The sequence below is a fragment of the Leopardus geoffroyi genome, chromosome X (genome assembly GCF_018350155.1).
Source record: "Leopardus geoffroyi isolate Oge1 chromosome X, O.geoffroyi_Oge1_pat1.0, whole genome shotgun sequence".
Lineage (NCBI taxonomy): Eukaryota > Metazoa > Chordata > Mammalia > Carnivora > Felidae > Leopardus > Leopardus geoffroyi.
In genome coordinates, this window is record NC_059343.1 from 61,191,708 (window position 1) to 61,208,990 (window position 17,283).

At 40.9% G+C, this 17,283-nt stretch overlaps 1 protein-coding gene across 1 annotated transcript in view; it reads right to left on the reverse strand.

Annotated features, from left to right (window-relative positions):
* The window catches only part of NEXMIF (neurite extension and migration factor), a 164,711-nt gene extending 152,837 nt beyond the window's left edge, over positions 1-11,874 (reverse strand). The window contains exon 1 of the mRNA XM_045471056.1: positions 11,739-11,874. The gene's annotated coding sequence lies outside the window, so the exon portion shown is untranslated. The remainder of the gene's footprint in view (positions 1-11,738) is intronic.
* Between the last annotated feature and the right edge of the window lie 5,409 nt (positions 11,875-17,283).

Sequence of the window (17,283 nt, forward strand, 5' to 3'; positions counted from 1 at the left end):
TCTTCCCCGCAAACACACATACATAAGGATCTAGGTGAGCTAGCCTAGGGTTTAACACATTGGCCTTGGGTTATAGAGTATGTCTACCTTTCTCTTTACCATGCAACTTTCAAATTGTTTCCTCTTCAGATGTATATGTGTTTTTGTTTAGCTTTAAGTCAAACCACATAAATATGAAAACCTCATTGTAGCACTGGCACAATTCCCCTTCCTTTCACCTATTTAGCCAAATGGATTTGACTAGGTCATTTATGAAACATCTTAACATGTCAAGGCTACAGCTTTGCACATTTAGGATTTGCTATAGGAAAAAGCAGTGTGACTTTTGTACCATACATACAACACACCTTCAATAAGCAGTGAGCATAGCTCTTTCCTTCCCAAGGGGTACAGTAGATAGGCAGCCCATAAAAACAAGCACACAGAGGGGCGCTGGGTGGCTCAGTCGGTTAAGCGTCCGACTTCGACTCAGGTCACGATCTCGCAGTCCGTGAGTTCCAGCCCCGCGTCGGGCTCTGGGCTGATGGCTCGGAGCCTGGAGCCTACTTCTGATTCTGTGTCTCCCTCTCTCTCTGCCCCTCCCCCATTCATGCTCTGTCTCTCTCTGTCTCAAAAATAAATAAACGTTAAAAAATTAAAAAAAAAAAAAAGCACACAGAGATGTACACACAAACAGAGAGCCAGTAAAGAAAATGTTACTGAACTGCCCCAAGGGGAGATCAAAAACACTGAATCTACACTGAGGACACCCTTATACGTGTAAGGAAAGAAGGCTTTGAGAAAGCAACTGTTATGCCAGCGCACAAAGAAGCTGTGTAACACGGTCTACTGATTTTCTGAGCCTTGGACAAAAAGCGCCAAAAAGTCAACATGGACCTCTGTGAAGGACAGAGCTCTTTCACAAATGCTTCCCACTTGCCTGAGCAGGCTGGAAGCCTCAAGGATCAGAGCACTGGGGCCACAAAGATGCCAGATAACCCCTAGATTCTAAAAACAAAATGGAATGAATACCCTTTTCATAATCTGCTCTTTTCTGTTAATATTTCCTCAATCAATGGTAATTTCAATCATGGAGATGGAGTGAGTTTCTTGCTATGAATAAACTAACTTCTCCCCAATAGGGGATACTGTCTCTTTAACCAAATGGAGTGGTACAGGAATCTGCAGCATGTCACTCCATCTCTCTTACAAGTCAAGAGGAAAAAATTTGGTTAATACTATGATATAGTTTCTACCAACTCTGCTGGGTCCATACTGTCCAGGTAGGTTCCCCGCAGCCCATATCTCCCTAGCACTCATCTCTGCCAAAATGGCAGAGGCATTAGAATGATCTCACAAACATTTTAAAGTAGCCACAATAAAAATGCTTCAATGATCAATTAGTCTCCTGAAACAAAAAATAAAGTCTCAGCAAAGATACAGCAAAGGAAACAATCCAAAAAACTAAAAGGCAACCTGCAGAATAGGAGAAGATATTTGCAAATGACATATCATATAAAAGCTTAATAGCCAAAATCTATAAAGAACTTACCAAACTCAACACCCAAAAAACATATAATCCAGTGAAGAAATGGTCAGAAGACATGAATAAGCATTTTTCCAAAGAAGACATCCAGATAGCTAACAGACACATGAAAAGATGCTCAACATCACTCATCATCAGAGAAATATAAATCAAAACCACAATGAGATACCACCTTACACCCGTGAAAATGGCTATAATTAACAACTCAGGAAACAACACATGTTGGAGAGGATGTGGAGAAAAGGGAACCCTATTGTACTGGTGGTGGAAATGGAAACTGGTGCAGCCACTCTGGAAAACAGTGTGGAGATTCCTCAAAAAATTAAAAATAGAACTACCCTATTACCCAGCAATTGCACTACTAGGTATTTATCCAAAGGATCCAAAAATGCTGATTGGAAGAGACACATATACTCCAATGTTTATAGCAGAGCAATCAACCAAATTATGCCAAATTATGGAAAGAGCCCAAATGTCCATCAACTGATGAATGGATTAAGATGTGGCATACACACACACACACACACACACACACACACAATGGAATACTAGTCAGCAATGAGAAAGAATGAAATCTTGTCATTTGCAGCAACGTGAATGGAACTAGAGTGTATTAGGCTAAGCGAAGTAAGTCAGTCAGAGAAAGACAGTTTTCATATGATTTTACTCATATGCAGACTTTGAGAAACTTAACAGGTGAACATTGGGGAAGGGTAGAAAAAATAATATAAAAACAGAGAGGGAGGCAAACTATAAGACTCTCTTAAACACAAAGAACAAACTGTGAGTTCATGGGGGTAGGGATGGGTTAAATGGGTGATGGGCTTTCAGGAGGGCACTTGTTGGGATGAGGACTGGGTGTCATATGTAAGTGATGAATCACTGGGTTCTATTCCTGAGGCCAAGACTACACTGTATGTTAACTAACTTGATAATTAAAAAAAAAGTCTCAGCAAAGAAACAGAAGATACATGGAATAACCAAGTAGAAATTTTAAAAATGAAAAATAAAATAGCTGAAATCAAAAAAAATTCTCAAAAGATGGGCTCTATAACAGAATGGAGAGGACTGTGGAAAGAATTAGCCAACGTGAAGATAGAATAATAGAAATTATTCATCTGAACGACACAGGAAAACAATCTGAAAAAAATGAACAGGGCCTCAGGGACCTGTGAGACTATAAAAAATATCTAACTTTCCTGTCATCAGAGGGGCCTGGAACAACAAAACATATGAAGGCAGGACAGAAAAGGTATTGAAATGAATAATGGCTGAAAACTTCCCAAATCTGGCATAACACATACACCTATAGATTCAAGAAGCTGGGAGTATTTCAAACTGGATGAACCCAAAGAAATCCATGTCACAACAGAACATAGTCAAACTCCTGAAAACTCTAAAGACATGTGGAAAAAAGGATCTTGAAAGCAGTGAGAAAGAAATGATGCCTTACCTCCAAGGGAAAACCAATTTGAATGATTTCTCATCAGAACCCATGGAGGCCAGAAGGCAGTGGCACAACTTTTTCAAGTGATGAAATAAAAAGAGCTGTCAACTCAGAATTCTACATCCTGTGAAAATATCTTTTAGGAATAAAGGGGAAATTAAGAAATTTTCAGATAGAGGAAAACTAAGAGAATTTGTTGCCGACAAACCTGCACTAAAAGAATAGCTAAAGGAAGTTCTCTAAATGGAAAGAAAATATAAAAGAAGGAATCATGGAACCTCAGGAAAGAAGGAAGAACAACAGAAAAAGCCAAAGTAAGAGTAAATACAATTAACTTTGCTTCTCCTGTTGAGTTTTCTCAATTATGTTTGACAGTTGAAACAAAAACTATAACACTGTCTTATGTAGTTCTAAATATATGCAGAGGAAGTCTTTAATTCAACAATATTATAAGTAAAGGAGGATAAAAGGTAAAGTTTAGTCAAACAGGTAAAATATTGATACTAGTAGATTGTGATAAGTTATGTACAGGCACTCTGGAAGATAATTCTGAAGTTTCTTAAAAAACTAAACACACACTTATCATATGATTCAGCAACCACACTCTGGGCTGAGAGAAAACTCTCAGTTGTCTTCTGAGAAATGAAAACTTATGTTTACACAAAAACCTGTACACTAACCTGTACAGCTTTATTTGTAAGAGCCAAAAACTGGAGACAACCACAATATTCCTCAAAAGGTAAGTGTTAAACAAACTGTGATACATTCATACCATGGAATACTGTTCAGTGGTAAAAAGGAATGTACTGTTTATACACAAAACAACTTGGATAGATCTCAAGAGAATTATACTGAATAAAAAAGCCAACCTGAAAAGGTAACATACTCTCTGACTCCATTTATATAATATTTTTGAAATGACAAAATTATAGATATAGAAAAAAAGATTAATGATTGTCAGGGGTTAGGGATAGTAGGGGTGAGGGACGTGAGTGCGACTACAAGGTAAATAAATGGATAGCACAAGAAAGATCTTTTGTGTTGATGGAAAAGTACTTTATTTTGATTGTAGCAGTGGTTACACAAATCTACACATGTGATAAAATGACACAGAACTACACACACCCATTGTTCCAGTGTCTAGTTCATGATTTTGATCTTTTACTATACATGTATATGTAAGATGTAATCACTGGGGGAACAGGGTGAAAGGTATATAAGACTTCTCTGTCCTTATGACATCCTGTGAATCTACAATTATTACAAAAGGAAAAGAAAAAAAATCAAGTCACTGTGGTAAGCAGAGTAATGATCCTCCAAACTAGTCCATATCCTACTTCTAGAACCTGGAAATATGTTAAGTTATATGTCACAAGGGGAATTAAGATTGCAGATGGAATTAAGTTTGCATATCGACCAACCCTGAGATGAGGAAATTATTGTTTTATCCATCCAGGTAGCCCTAATGTAATTACAGAGGTCTTTAAAAGTGGAAGAGGGAGACAGAAGCATGAGAGTCAGAGAAGGACATGTGACAATGAAAGCAAGATTGAAGGAATGCAATGTAAGGAGTCAATCTACCATTGTTTACTTTGAGGATGGAGGGGCCTCATGAGCCAAGAAATGTAGGCACACTCTAGAAGCTGGAAAAATAGAGGAAAAAACTCTCTCCTAGTACTTCCAGAAAAAAATACAGCCCTGTCCACACCTTGACTTTAGCCCAATGAGACCTTTTTCAGATTCCTGACCTCTGTAACTATGGGAAAATAAATTAATGTTGTTTATAAACTACTAAGTTTTTGGTAATTTGTTGCAGCAGCCATAGCAAACGAATACAACCACCAACTAGTGGTTAAAAGTTCATTCGCTCAAAGATGGACAATGGGCTTTTGCAGAGTACACTCAATTCAAATCACTCATGATTCAAAAGTCAATAACTATGTACTATAACCTTAATAGTTTATACATCATGGCTAATGCCATTTGTAACTCCACATCACCAATGATAGCAATGATAGAAATCTTGCTTCAGAATTGCAGGGAACAGAGGCATGTTACTCCCTATTAAATAGGGCCTGCTAAGTCAATGAGGAAATAAGAACAGAAGCATTTGTGCCATGAAGGCTGGAAATCTTGCCTCAACTTAGCTACAGATAATATCTGTTTGCAATGAATTTATTTGCTGTGTTAAAAAAAAACAGGGCATCTACACTTATTTTCTAATGAGATAATATATAAATAATAGAAAAATGCACCAAATTAGAAAAAGGATGGGATAAATTAATACAGATGACAAAAAGACTCAACTAGGAACAAAGCTAATTTCCTATAAGACAGGAGAATCTGTTTTAATATTTTCTCTGTCCCCAGTATTTCAGTGCTTAGCACATAGTAGGTGCTCAATAAATGTTTGCTTAATTAAAATAGATATGATGATTAATGACCCAAATTTAGTATTCTATTAGCACTAATGCTCTGCCATACTCCAAACTGCTAAGATAAGAAGCAGAGACAAGCAATAAACATTCATTTCTGGATAGGAATACCACCTATTCCTACCACCCCAACTGCAAGGCACAGATGTGGCATATATTCTTGTTTGGAGAGCTTAAGAAGCTATGACTTTAATATACGTTAGATCTCCAGTAGGGTTAATAATCCAAAAGGCCCATAAGTACCAGGTATCCTCATGAGGATATCTGGATACCACCTTCTTCTCTGATTCCACCTAAAAATCAACATCAGGTCCATTGGCTAAGATAAATATACAAAGAGAGATAGAGGAAAGAGAGATGATGGGGGTAGGCAAATATGCATGAGCCTTTATGGAATATATTTTATATATTAATAATGAATTTGTGGAGAGTGTTGAACAGACATTCTTAAGATTCTGAATGTTGACAAATCAAGGATTTGGAGACACTGTCCTTGACTTGTTTTTAGCGAGAATAGTAAGTCAAAGTGAGTGCTAGGTAATTTCTTTTTCATAATAAAAAAATACCCGTGATGGCTAATCAGGAAAATGCTTGTAACAGTAGCTGAGAGCTGTGGACCATAAGTATATTAATAATAGGCTTTCTTGAAAGAATAATTTTCATATCTTCCATTTCAAGCTACCATGACCATAACAGTCATGCAACAGGAATTCTTGAGGAATTCTTATAACAACTAAGAAAAGGCTAGTGCAGAGGTTTTTAAGTCAGAATGTATGGCTGGACTTCCTAAAAATGTATGCAAGTATCATATATGTAAATGTGCACTTTTCTGAAGACAGTCTCCTTGACATTCATTGAATTTTCACAGGGTTTCATGCCAAAAATAAGGGTCAAGAACCACTAAGCTAGGTGGTGATGGCCCACTTTTTCTGCTCCTTTACTTAGTAAGGCATGTCTTTAGAATGTGTTCCAGTTAGTTAGTAACTAAAGAGACAGAAGGTCTCTGTTCAAGCAGGTTACTCAGACCTGGTCTCTAGGTTAATAAATCACATGCATGTTTGGAATAATATGGCAAATATTGGGAAGGAGGCCAGAAAGAATTTAGTAGCACCACGAAATTTAGGTTACTGAAATAGGAAACAAAAGATACTATTAATGTTTTGACTCAAACAAACAAATTCACATGTGGATTTTACTTTTGGGATCATCACCCAGACACTCCACCAGGTTCTGGACAATCTCCCAAACCCTAAATATCAGCTGATAGGTACATGTTCAGGAAATGTGGACCCATTTTAACACTGGCCTAAGTAAAGCTCAATTACTAAAGGGAAGTTTGAAAACATTTGCAAAAGCAACTCTAAATAGCTCCATATTTTCTTCTTGTTTGCATTATTTCTTTTTCCATAGCAGGCCAGATTTGACCTGTGGACCACAGTTTCTTTTGACCCCTGCCCTAGATCAATGAAAGCCAATCAGAGATACTTAGAGCTGAAAAGTAGTTTAAAAGGCCATCTTGTCCATTACAGAAAAAGCAAATGGAAATATATATACTATCTATATATGACATATACATATAGATATGGATAAAATTTATATATTTATATTTGGAAAGACCACATGCAAACTATTCATGACAGACAGAAAAGTGTGCAATTCTCAAAACATATTTGAAAAAGATGACTTCACACTTCCATTGGTACCACCCTCTTTTGTCTTACAACAGCCCTGGTAAGGATGATCTTTCTAACAAACCCAAATACTTCCTGATATGCTTTAAGTTTATTACCTATCACCAGTCTTTCATGAAAGTAAGAATAGCCATGCTCCAGCATGTAGATTGCACCTCTTTGTGAGTATGTTTGATTTAAAGGTAGCTTATAGTTAGGATGACCATAGAATTTTTTGTCCAAACTGGGATGCTTTTGTGGGTAAAATAAGTATGTTGGGACAAGAGGTATAAACTATAATATATGGCCACCCTGCTTAAAGTCCTCCATAGAGGAGATGGTTTAACTTGCCCCAAAGAAAACGAATCTTTGTGCCTTTTCTCAATGGAGTATGGCTTCTCATTACTCTTGCAGTCAGGCCCATGGTATAATCTTGGTCTCTAATCTCTAAACCCTCTGAGGTTAAATATTAGGAGTACCTCCTTGCTTAAGCAGTTATGTAATACTTGAAATGGGCTACTAAAGGAGAAAGGTATAACTTTTTAAATGCGGTCTGAGGGTGTTTGACAAAAATAGTAGATAATTGTTTATATCAAAATAATCTTACTGGGTAAGATGACCCATTGAAGTCCCTTTTAGAAAAGTAAAAATTATGTGCATAGTAGTTGGTCTTGAAGACTTCAGTCCTTTTACAACCAGAGAACAAGGGAGGGAAAGACATCAGGTCATAGTGTTTATCTACAGAAAAAGAGGCCAAAAAGAGCACACTCCCTAGCAGAGGCCTGTGAATCACCCGTGGGCAATGAAGGACTGAGGGGAAGAGAGACAAAGAGCACCCCTTACCTGTAGCTTGCCTGGGAAATGTGCTACCATCAGTATAAGGCAGCTTCTCCCCTCTACCCTCCATTCTCCAGGCTGACGCCATCCCGGACCAGATTTCTCCAAGGTTGTGATATGCTTATTGATGCACAAGACCAGTGTTGCTTGGGAAAGGAATATTGCCCTCTGCCTGAAATTAAAGGTAGGCCCAAGTGATGCAGTCTCTGATTCAGTGCCCTTTGTTTTGTTTTCAAGCAGCCCTGGAAAAGTGGCATAAAGAGCAGTGCAAGTTCTTTATGTCCAACTCCTATGGCCCCATGGTTTTAAAGGGTACTTTATGGTGGAGAACCTGTTAGTGGGAGAGCTAGTTGATGGGCAACTTTTCATAGGAGGTAAAGGGGAAAAATAAAGAAAAAAATTAAAGTGTTCAAACTTGAAATCTTTCTTTTTCCTGTGCAAAGTTGTTTTTATTAAAGCACAGGGACAGGGCCCGTGGGCAGAAAGAGCTGCACTATGATTGTGAGGAGTGATTGATTGTATACTTTTAAGTTGGGCGGTAGAGATAAAGGAAGTTTCTAAAGTGATTTTCATATGTTAAAGAAGACTTATAGGATCCTGAAAGTCTGGCTATTGTCACTGAAATCTTTAATATGGGAAAAGCAGAGAAGCCAGATGACCTACTCCTTATTTTATCATTTTTCTTGCCTATCATCCACTTTGGTTCTTCTCTCCTTTTGCCAACTACAAGCAAGAACACTTAATCATGTATGTGTCACCAGACAAATAAGTTTAAAGATAAGGTAACAAACAAAGGCCAGTTAAAATCTCCTCTCCCCTTACAAAGGGATTTAGACCAAAAAAAGTGTTCATTAGAACTGGACTTAGGAGCAGAGAAACTGTAATTAGTGAATGCTTTTTGGTTAAGCTAGTCCCTCTTGGTTAAGTAAATACTTTGGAAAAACCGAGACCTCCATGGTGATTGTGTCAGAAATCCATGAGCTCGTCTTTGAGTGTTTAAATTCCAGCTCTATCATTTTCCTCATCTCTTTTCTCCCACTCCTAAGGCAACACCATCATATCTTAAGTTCTCTGCTCACTGGGTACTTTACAGATAATCAGAAGATCGTGAAAAAATGAAAAAGAGAGAAAAGAGGCAGTGAAACAGAGAAAAAGTGACAGTGTTCTGCTCTTGTTTGACTTTGACAACAGGGTGTTATAGGTTTGCGTGTGCATGTGCGCTTGTGTGTTTTAAAAAGCATTGATGCATCAAAGATTTATTCACTGAACAGGTTGATTTATTTAACAGACTTGACAGATGTCAAATTCTACCATGTGCTTACATAATTGTTACCCATTAATCAAAGCTATTATTTAGCCAAATATTTGTTTTAAAAGTATTTTCCTTTAAATGACTTTCTCTAGTCCACTGCACAATCAATCAGTGGTTCATTTTTATTCTGTTCTGTTAACAACAGCTATTTTAAATTTAATCTTCCTAGGGCCATTTCATCTCCGCCCAAAATCTATTCCTTTTTTTCCTAGTAACAAATTTCTAGTTAAAATCACATCATAGGGAAAAAATTTTAAATATGTACAATGTCCTTTCGTGTTATTCTATTTTACACTCTTGATTTCCAAAAAAAAAAAAAAAAAAAAGTTTCTCAACATATTGTTAAAATCACAGGTCTGAATACTGTTAATCTAAGAAACTGGCTTTAAGGACAAAAGGACATGATTTTATGTGTGTGAGTGTGTATTTGTGAAGTGTGGAAGGTGGCTGGGACAGCTAGGGGACAGCAAGTGTGTAATTAGAATAAAAGGAAGTAAATAGAGTCAAATTTCAAGTCTTAAATTTTGTTGAATCACCCTACTCCATCTGAACACATGTGCATAAAAATTACATTTTGTTCAACTCAAATGCATGCAATCTTTCTAGATTCTGTGGAAGGTAAAATATTGGAAGGTATTTCTGAGAAACAAAAATGTCTAATCACTAGCTACCAGTTTGAGTTCTTCTATTGAAATATACCATTTGGAAAAGCAAGAGGCTCATTTTGACCTCCCAGATCAAGGAGTGTGAAGACTTTAAGAAAGATGGGGGGGGGGGGCGGGGAGGAAGGGAAATCCCACCACCACACAAGTAAGTCTTTGACCTAGTAAGCAAATACGTTTTTGTTGTTACTGTTGGGTAAAATGTACAAGTCTTCCAGAAATTAGACACTGTAATAAAAATGTACCAGCCCAAATTTAAATTGCTCACTAGACAGATGGTTAATTATATTCACAGCCACATATTTCACTGGGATAGTTTCAGACACTCAGCCAGTTTTATTTGATTAGCCAGTTTCCCTGTTAATATGTAAAATGACAGTTACTTAGGGCTTTTCTGTTCCCTTCTAAAAATATATTTTAAATAAGTGTAAATTCTCCTCAGTCATGAGAACGTCATTGCTGTAAATAAAATGTTTGGTTATGGCACCCTATTTGTAAAAGATGTAAGGCATATTCGTCCCCTGAAACCTAAACTGTCTCTATAGTTCAGAGAAGACTATTGGAACACCTTTTCTCACCAAACAAAATATTTCAGGAACTATCTGCACACTCTGCTTCTCCACCAAAAACAATCGTGGAGATATTCAAATGACTGGTTGACAGGCTTTTGATGCTTTTAAAAAACAGCCCTAGCAGCCCTACACACAAATCATGTCTCTTCAGATAAGAGTCTAGAAAATGGAACGTTAGGAAAAGGCCACATAGCTAAGTACTATGCTGTGCACAGAATTCAACAATATGCTGGGAGCCAAAACCCAAAAGCAAAATATGAAACCTACTGATTCCAAAACGCAATCAGAAGCTCGACAAAAAAATCAAGTATGTCGATGTTGAGATGGAGAGGCCAATTTTTTTTTTTTTTTTTTTAACTTCGAAAAAGATTGGAAACCTTGCGCGGGTGATTCGGTCCCTCACGAATCAGACAGAGAAGCAGTCATGCTGAAACCACTGGATTCCTCAGCAGAACGGCGCCAACTCAGCGGCGCGATTTCCATACTTTCCCAGAGCGGGCCGGCTCCTCACTCAAGCTCGCGGCCTCCCGCCCCACCGGGTGTGCCAGACCCAAGCGGACCTATGCAGAGGGGCGCGGCAGAGCGAAGCACCAGAAGCCGCGCAGGACAGTGTCAATTCGATTGCCAGCGAAAGCGGGAAGGGGCCGAGGGCCAGTGTTTGCAAAGGTGACAAGCTGGGCGAGGCTCTTTAGGACCCCCAACATAAGCCCGCCCGCGGCCCTTGGTCGGGCGGTGTGTGCTGGGGAGCGCTCTGTGGTTGGCAGGGGAGCCCCAAGCGTGTAGGGGGCGCTGGCGACCGTACTTCGCACCTCCGCCGCTTTGGCCCTAGCTCCCAGTCGCGGCCGCCGCGTGGGTTTTCCCGCTCGCACGGAAGCGTGTGGTCTTGGTGCCAGTTTCCTGGCCAGGATCTCTTCGGCACCAGCCCGAAAGAAGACGGCACACTGCAGTCTCCGATGCCCGGCTGCGTGCGTGCGAGCGCCACGGCTCTGGCCCGCTCGCTTCCCCTCCCCCCTCTCCCGGCGCGAGCACAGAGGCCTTTCCTAGATTGCAGTGCCTGTCAGGGTTGGCCGAGATCTCTCGCCCTTGCTGCCTCGCTCCCTCGTATACAAACACACACATGTACGCCATTCTCACACAGAGGTCCTCCCTTCCGTTTTCCCTTCCTCCTCTTTTGGCTCGGCTGCTCCCAATTCGTTCCACCCCTTGCCACCTCCACCTCGAGCCAGCCAGGGAGCCTGCGAGAAGGCCAGGGAGCTGGATGGCAACGCTGGTACTCACCTCACAGGCCGCCTGAAGAGGCGCAAGTCGCTGGCGGGCTCAGGCAGCGGGCGCTGGAACTAGCGCGGTCGCAGTCAAGGCAGGGCTGTCGCTGTCGCCGCAGCTGCTCTAGTCGCCGCCGTCGCCGCCGCCGCTGCTACTGCTGCCGCCGCCGCCGCCGCCTCTGCCTCAGCTCCATGCGCCAGGCCCGCCAGGTGAACGCGCCTGTGTCCCTCAGGCGCCACCGCCGCCGCCGCCGCCGCGGTGCTAGATGGAGTCAGAGCTGTCAGGCTCTGGCCCTGAAACTCAGCGCCTCAGTGACTATGGGCTGCTCCCGGGGTCTGTGTTTCGGGTGTACCACCGCTCGCTCCGGCCGGGACTATCTCAGCAGCCGGCTGCGCGTGCGGCGCTGGAGCCCTCTCAGTGCGGTGGCTGCGGCGGTCCGCGGGAGGGAGAGAGAAGGAGGGCGGCTGCTACTGTCGCTGTAGTCGTTAAAGCTATTGCTAAATGCTGCTACTGCCGCTACTGCTACTGCTACTGCTACTGGTGTGGCGGTGGCGGCTGCTGATGCTGATGCTGATGCTACTGGTTTTCCTTCCCGGGTTCTCCCCCTGCCTCGTCCCCCCTCCTCCTCCCCTTTCTCCTCCTCCTCCTCCTCCTTCCCCTCCCTCCGCTGCTTTTCTCAGAGCCTTGGCGGGCGCTGCCTGGTCTCCTCTTCTCCCTGAGATGCCTCTGCCCATTCAGAAAGGTGCCCAGAGTGGGACTGCCTCAGCTGCCACCATCGCTATTGCCCCTGCTATTGTTTCCTCCAAAACGGTTGTTCTTGCTGGCTGCGTTCTACCCCCATCTCCCTTCCCCACCACAGCCTTCCCTTTCCATCCTGCTCTCTCTACCTTGTCTACGGTCCCTTCCCCATGTACCCCCTCCCACTCTGTCCGTCTGTCCCTCCCTCCCCTCAGGCGCCCGGGAGCGCGCACTGCGCGGCCACCTGTCATAAAGGGCGCGCACCCCCCTTCCCCACCCCACCCCGCCCCCCACTCACATTCTTGCAGCTAGCCTAGTGCACCGCGCCCGTGGCGAGTTCTTCCCTAGGCAGACTCACAGCTGGACACCACTCTCCCACATCTTTTAGAGCAGTTATGTGTACAGAGAGGGGCGCTCTGAAGTTTGGGGAAGAAGAGTCCAATGGCTTCCTCCACCAAGCATCTAACCATTCAATCTCTACCTACCCTTAACTTCAGAGCCTAGGCCCCCAGGTGGGTGGGTCATGAAGGATTAGATGAAGGGCCATTCCCCAGAGAATTGGAGAAGGGCGTTTTCTGGAATAAAGAAGGAGAGAAGAGAACATGAATAAGCCCCAGGAAGGAAGAGTAATCTACCTGACTGCGGTCATTGAGAAATCCCTTAGGTGATCATTACCCTTCAGAATTCCTGGGAACCCAACAGGAAATGGCAAAGGATTGTAGAGCAACTTTAGAAGGGACTATTTAGCACTCTGGAACCCTGGATGTAAGTCTGGGCCTGAGCCTCTGAACCATCACCACTAGGAGCCAGGGCAAGAGAGGGAAATGTTGGTGCTAGAACAGGAGGGGTAAAACTAAGCTACTTTGTGTGCACTTGTTGCAGCAGCCCATTGCTAAAGCACAGCCTCACCAGTCAGCCAGGGCCCGATTTCAGGTTTGTCTACTGCCACAGCTGCAGCCTCATTTTGCTGCCACTGCTCAGGCTTTGAGACTGGATGTGTGCAACTTCTCACTGTTACCCTCAACAGAGTTTCTATGGCCTGTGACACAACCCCTCTCCAGAAACAGCACAGGTTGGAGGGGGGGAGGGGGGACGGAGATTTCTCTGTCCCTAACAAAGTACAAGAGACAAATGTTGTAGATATCCCACTGTCAACAAAATATGGGTTTCCTTATCAAGTTTCATGCACTCTCCATGGGTCTTTCATTGCTGAGCAGTAAAGTGGCTGGGCATTGAGGGCCTTTTTACAATTTGTCATCTCCATGCCTTGGTTTCTGCCATTCCGCCTCCCTGGAACATTCTTATCCTCTCCCCCCCTCTCATTTCATATCTATGAAACTCATCCATAAATAATAGCCCATCCTTAGATAATTGACACTCACTGAGTCGTTACTATGTGCCAGATACTGTGCAAATTATTTTACTTAATCCTAACAATTTTATTACTCCCATTTTACAAGTGAGAAAATTGAGTCACAAAGAAGTTAGATACAGACAACTTGAGAAAAGAAACAAAACCTTTATCTTGCATCTTATTTATCAAGCACTATGCAAATACATTTGCTTCTTTCAGGCACTGGGATAAATATGAAGAAAAAAAGGATTTGGCTTCTGCCCTCAAAAACAAAAACAAACAAATAATATTCAACATGTGAAATGCTACACCATGGTATTGGATGGATCTCAAGTGCTACAATGAATTGCTCTTTTCCCATTGTTGGAAAGCATTGTTTTCACCTATATTAATGAAGTACACTATTCTTCTTTCTTAAAGTTAGTCACTTAGGGGCGCCTGCTTCGAATCCTCTGTCCCCCCTCTCTCTGTCCCTCCCCTGATCGCGCTCTCTCTCTCTCTCCTTTCTCAAAAATAAACATTAAAAAATTTTTAGTTGCTTATTAGTTACCAGTTATAATTTGTGTCAATGCTCTCCATCCAAAGACTACTGGGTACACACCCTCAGTTGAAAAAGTTAGGTTTATTACTTGTTACAGTGAGGGAGAATGTACATCAGAGATATTAGGGGTTGAACTGTTTCCCCTCTCAAATTCATATCTTGAAGCTCTAACCTCCAATACCTCAGAATGTGACTGTATATGAAGGTAGGACTTTTGAAGAGGTGATTAAGTTAAAATGAGGTAATTACGATGGGCCCAAATTCAATCTGACTTATGTTCTTTCATAAGAAGAGAAAATATGTACACATAAAGAGACACCAGCGGCATATGCAAACAGAGAAAAGACCATGTGAGGACACAGCGAAAAGGCAGCCATCTGCAAGCCAAAGAGAGAAGTTGGAGGAGAAACTGCATGTACCAATACCTTTATATTGGACTTCTAGCTTCCAGAACTGTGAGAAAATATATAAATCTCTGTTGTTGAAGCCACTCATCCTGTGGTATTTTGTTATGGCAGCCCTAGTAGACAAATACAATAAGGACATGGGGTGTCATAGTAAAAGGATGGTAGAAAGGACTTCTAGGCTTTGGGCTTTGGTTGGGTAATTTAGGGGAGAGTCTTAGAAAGTAGGGATTCATGCTGTATTAAATGCTGTCAGCAAGCAAGGGCAATTCTATGATTGGGAATCTTTTTTTTTTCAAATTTTTATTTAAATTATAGTTAGTTAACATATAATGAAATATTGGTTTCGGGAGTAGAATTCAGTGATTCATCACTTATATATAACACCCAGTGCTCATCATAACAAGTGCCCTCCTTAATGCCCATCACCCATTTAACCCCCCCCCCCACCTCCCCTTCAGAAACCCTTGGTTTATTCTCTATAGTTAAGTCCCTTTTAGTTTGTATCCTTCTTTCTTTTTTTCCCCATATGTTCATATGTTTTGTTTCTTCAATTCCACATATGAGTGAAATCATATGTTATTTTTCTTTCTCTGAATGACTTATTTGGCTTAGCATAATACACTAGTTCCAACCACATCATTGTGAATGACCAGATTTCAATCTTTTTGATGACTGAGTAATATTCCATTGTATATATATCACATCTTCTTTATCCATTCATCAGTCGATGAACATTTGCACTTTTTCTATGGTTTGGATATTGTTGGTTATACTGCTATAAACATCAGGGTGCATGTACCCCTTCAAATATGTATTTTTGTATCCTTTGGGTAAATACCTAGTAGTGCATTTGCCGAGTCATAGGGTAGTTCTATTTTTAACTTTTTGAAGAATGCAATACTGTTTTCCAGAGTGGCTGCACCAGTTTGCGTTCCCACCAAGAGTGTAAGAGGGCTCCCCTTTATCCACATCCTTGCCAACATCTGTTGTTTCCTGTGTTGTTAATTTTAGCCATTCTGACAGATGTGAGGTGGTATCTCATCATGGTTTTAATTTGTATTTCCCTGGTGATAGCTGATGCTGAGCATCTTTTCATGTGTCCATTAGCCATCTGGATGGTTTTGGAAAAATGTTTATTCATATCTTCTCCCCATTTTGTAACTGGATTATTTGTTTTCTGGGTGTTTCATTTTATAAGTTCTTTATTGATCTGTGTAGATTCTTTATCAGATATGTCATTTGTAAATATCTTCTCCCATTCCATAGGCTGCCTTTTAGTTTTGTTGATTGTTTCCTCTGCTGTGCAGAAGCTTTTTATCTTGATGAAGCTTTTGTTTCCCTTGCCTCTAGAGACATGTCTAGTAAGAGGTTGCTACAGCCGAGGTTGAAGGATTTTGATGATGTTCTCAACCACATTTAAGTCTTATATCCATTTTGAATTTATTTTTGTGTATGGTGTAATAAAGTGATCAAGTTTCCTTCTACTGCATGTTGCTGTCCAGTTTTCCCAGCACCATTTGCTGAAAAGACTGTCTTTTTTCCATTGAATATTCTTTCCTGCTTTGTTGAAGGTTAGTTGACCAAATAGTTGTGGGTTCTTTTTTGGGTTTTCTATTTGTTCCCCTGATTTATGTGTCTGTTTTTGTGTCAGTACCTTACTGTCTTGATCCAACAGCTTTATAATATAGCTTGAAGTCCAAAATCGTGATGCCTCCAGTTTTGCTTTTCTTTTTCAGGATTGTTTGGCTATTTGGGGTCTATTGTGGTTCCATACAAATTTTAAGATTGTTTGTCCTGGCTCTGTGAAAAATGCTGGTGATATTTTGATAGGGATAGCCTTACACATGTAGATTGCTTTAGGTAGTATAGACATTTTAACAATATTTGTTGTTCCAATCCATTAGCATGAAATGTCTTTCCATTTATTTGTGTCCTCTTCAATTTCTTTCATAAGTGTTCTATAGTTTTCAGAGTACGTATCTTTTACGTCTTTGACTAGGATTATTCCTAGGTATCTTATTGGTTTTAGTGCAATTGTAAATGGGATGGATTCCTTGAATTCTTTTTATGATTGAGCATCTTAATAAATATTACCTATAAGAAGGGTATACCCAAGTAGGGAAAAGTTTTTGTGCATGGTATAGTGACCTTGTTTCTGTTTGTGCTTAGATTACATTATGAGGTGTCCTTGTTTTGTCTCTATTTATCATGTTCTCAGAGTAAACTTGTATGATGTTGGTATTTTGTGAGATTGTTTATGTCCAGCAGGGAAACAACATGGCCTACCTGTGAGTGCCAAGCCAGATTTCATGTATCAGGGGCTGATTTTTTTCCCTTACATGTGACTACTTAGCACCATTTATTAGTTGTAACTAACTTGGCCTTAGACAACTTACTTTACTTCTCTGTGCTTCAGTTTCCTCATCTATAATTGAGGAAATGGAATTAAACATAGGGTTGTTGTGGGAACTAAATGAAGGAATATATATGATATCCTTTGAACAGTGCTTGATGAACAGG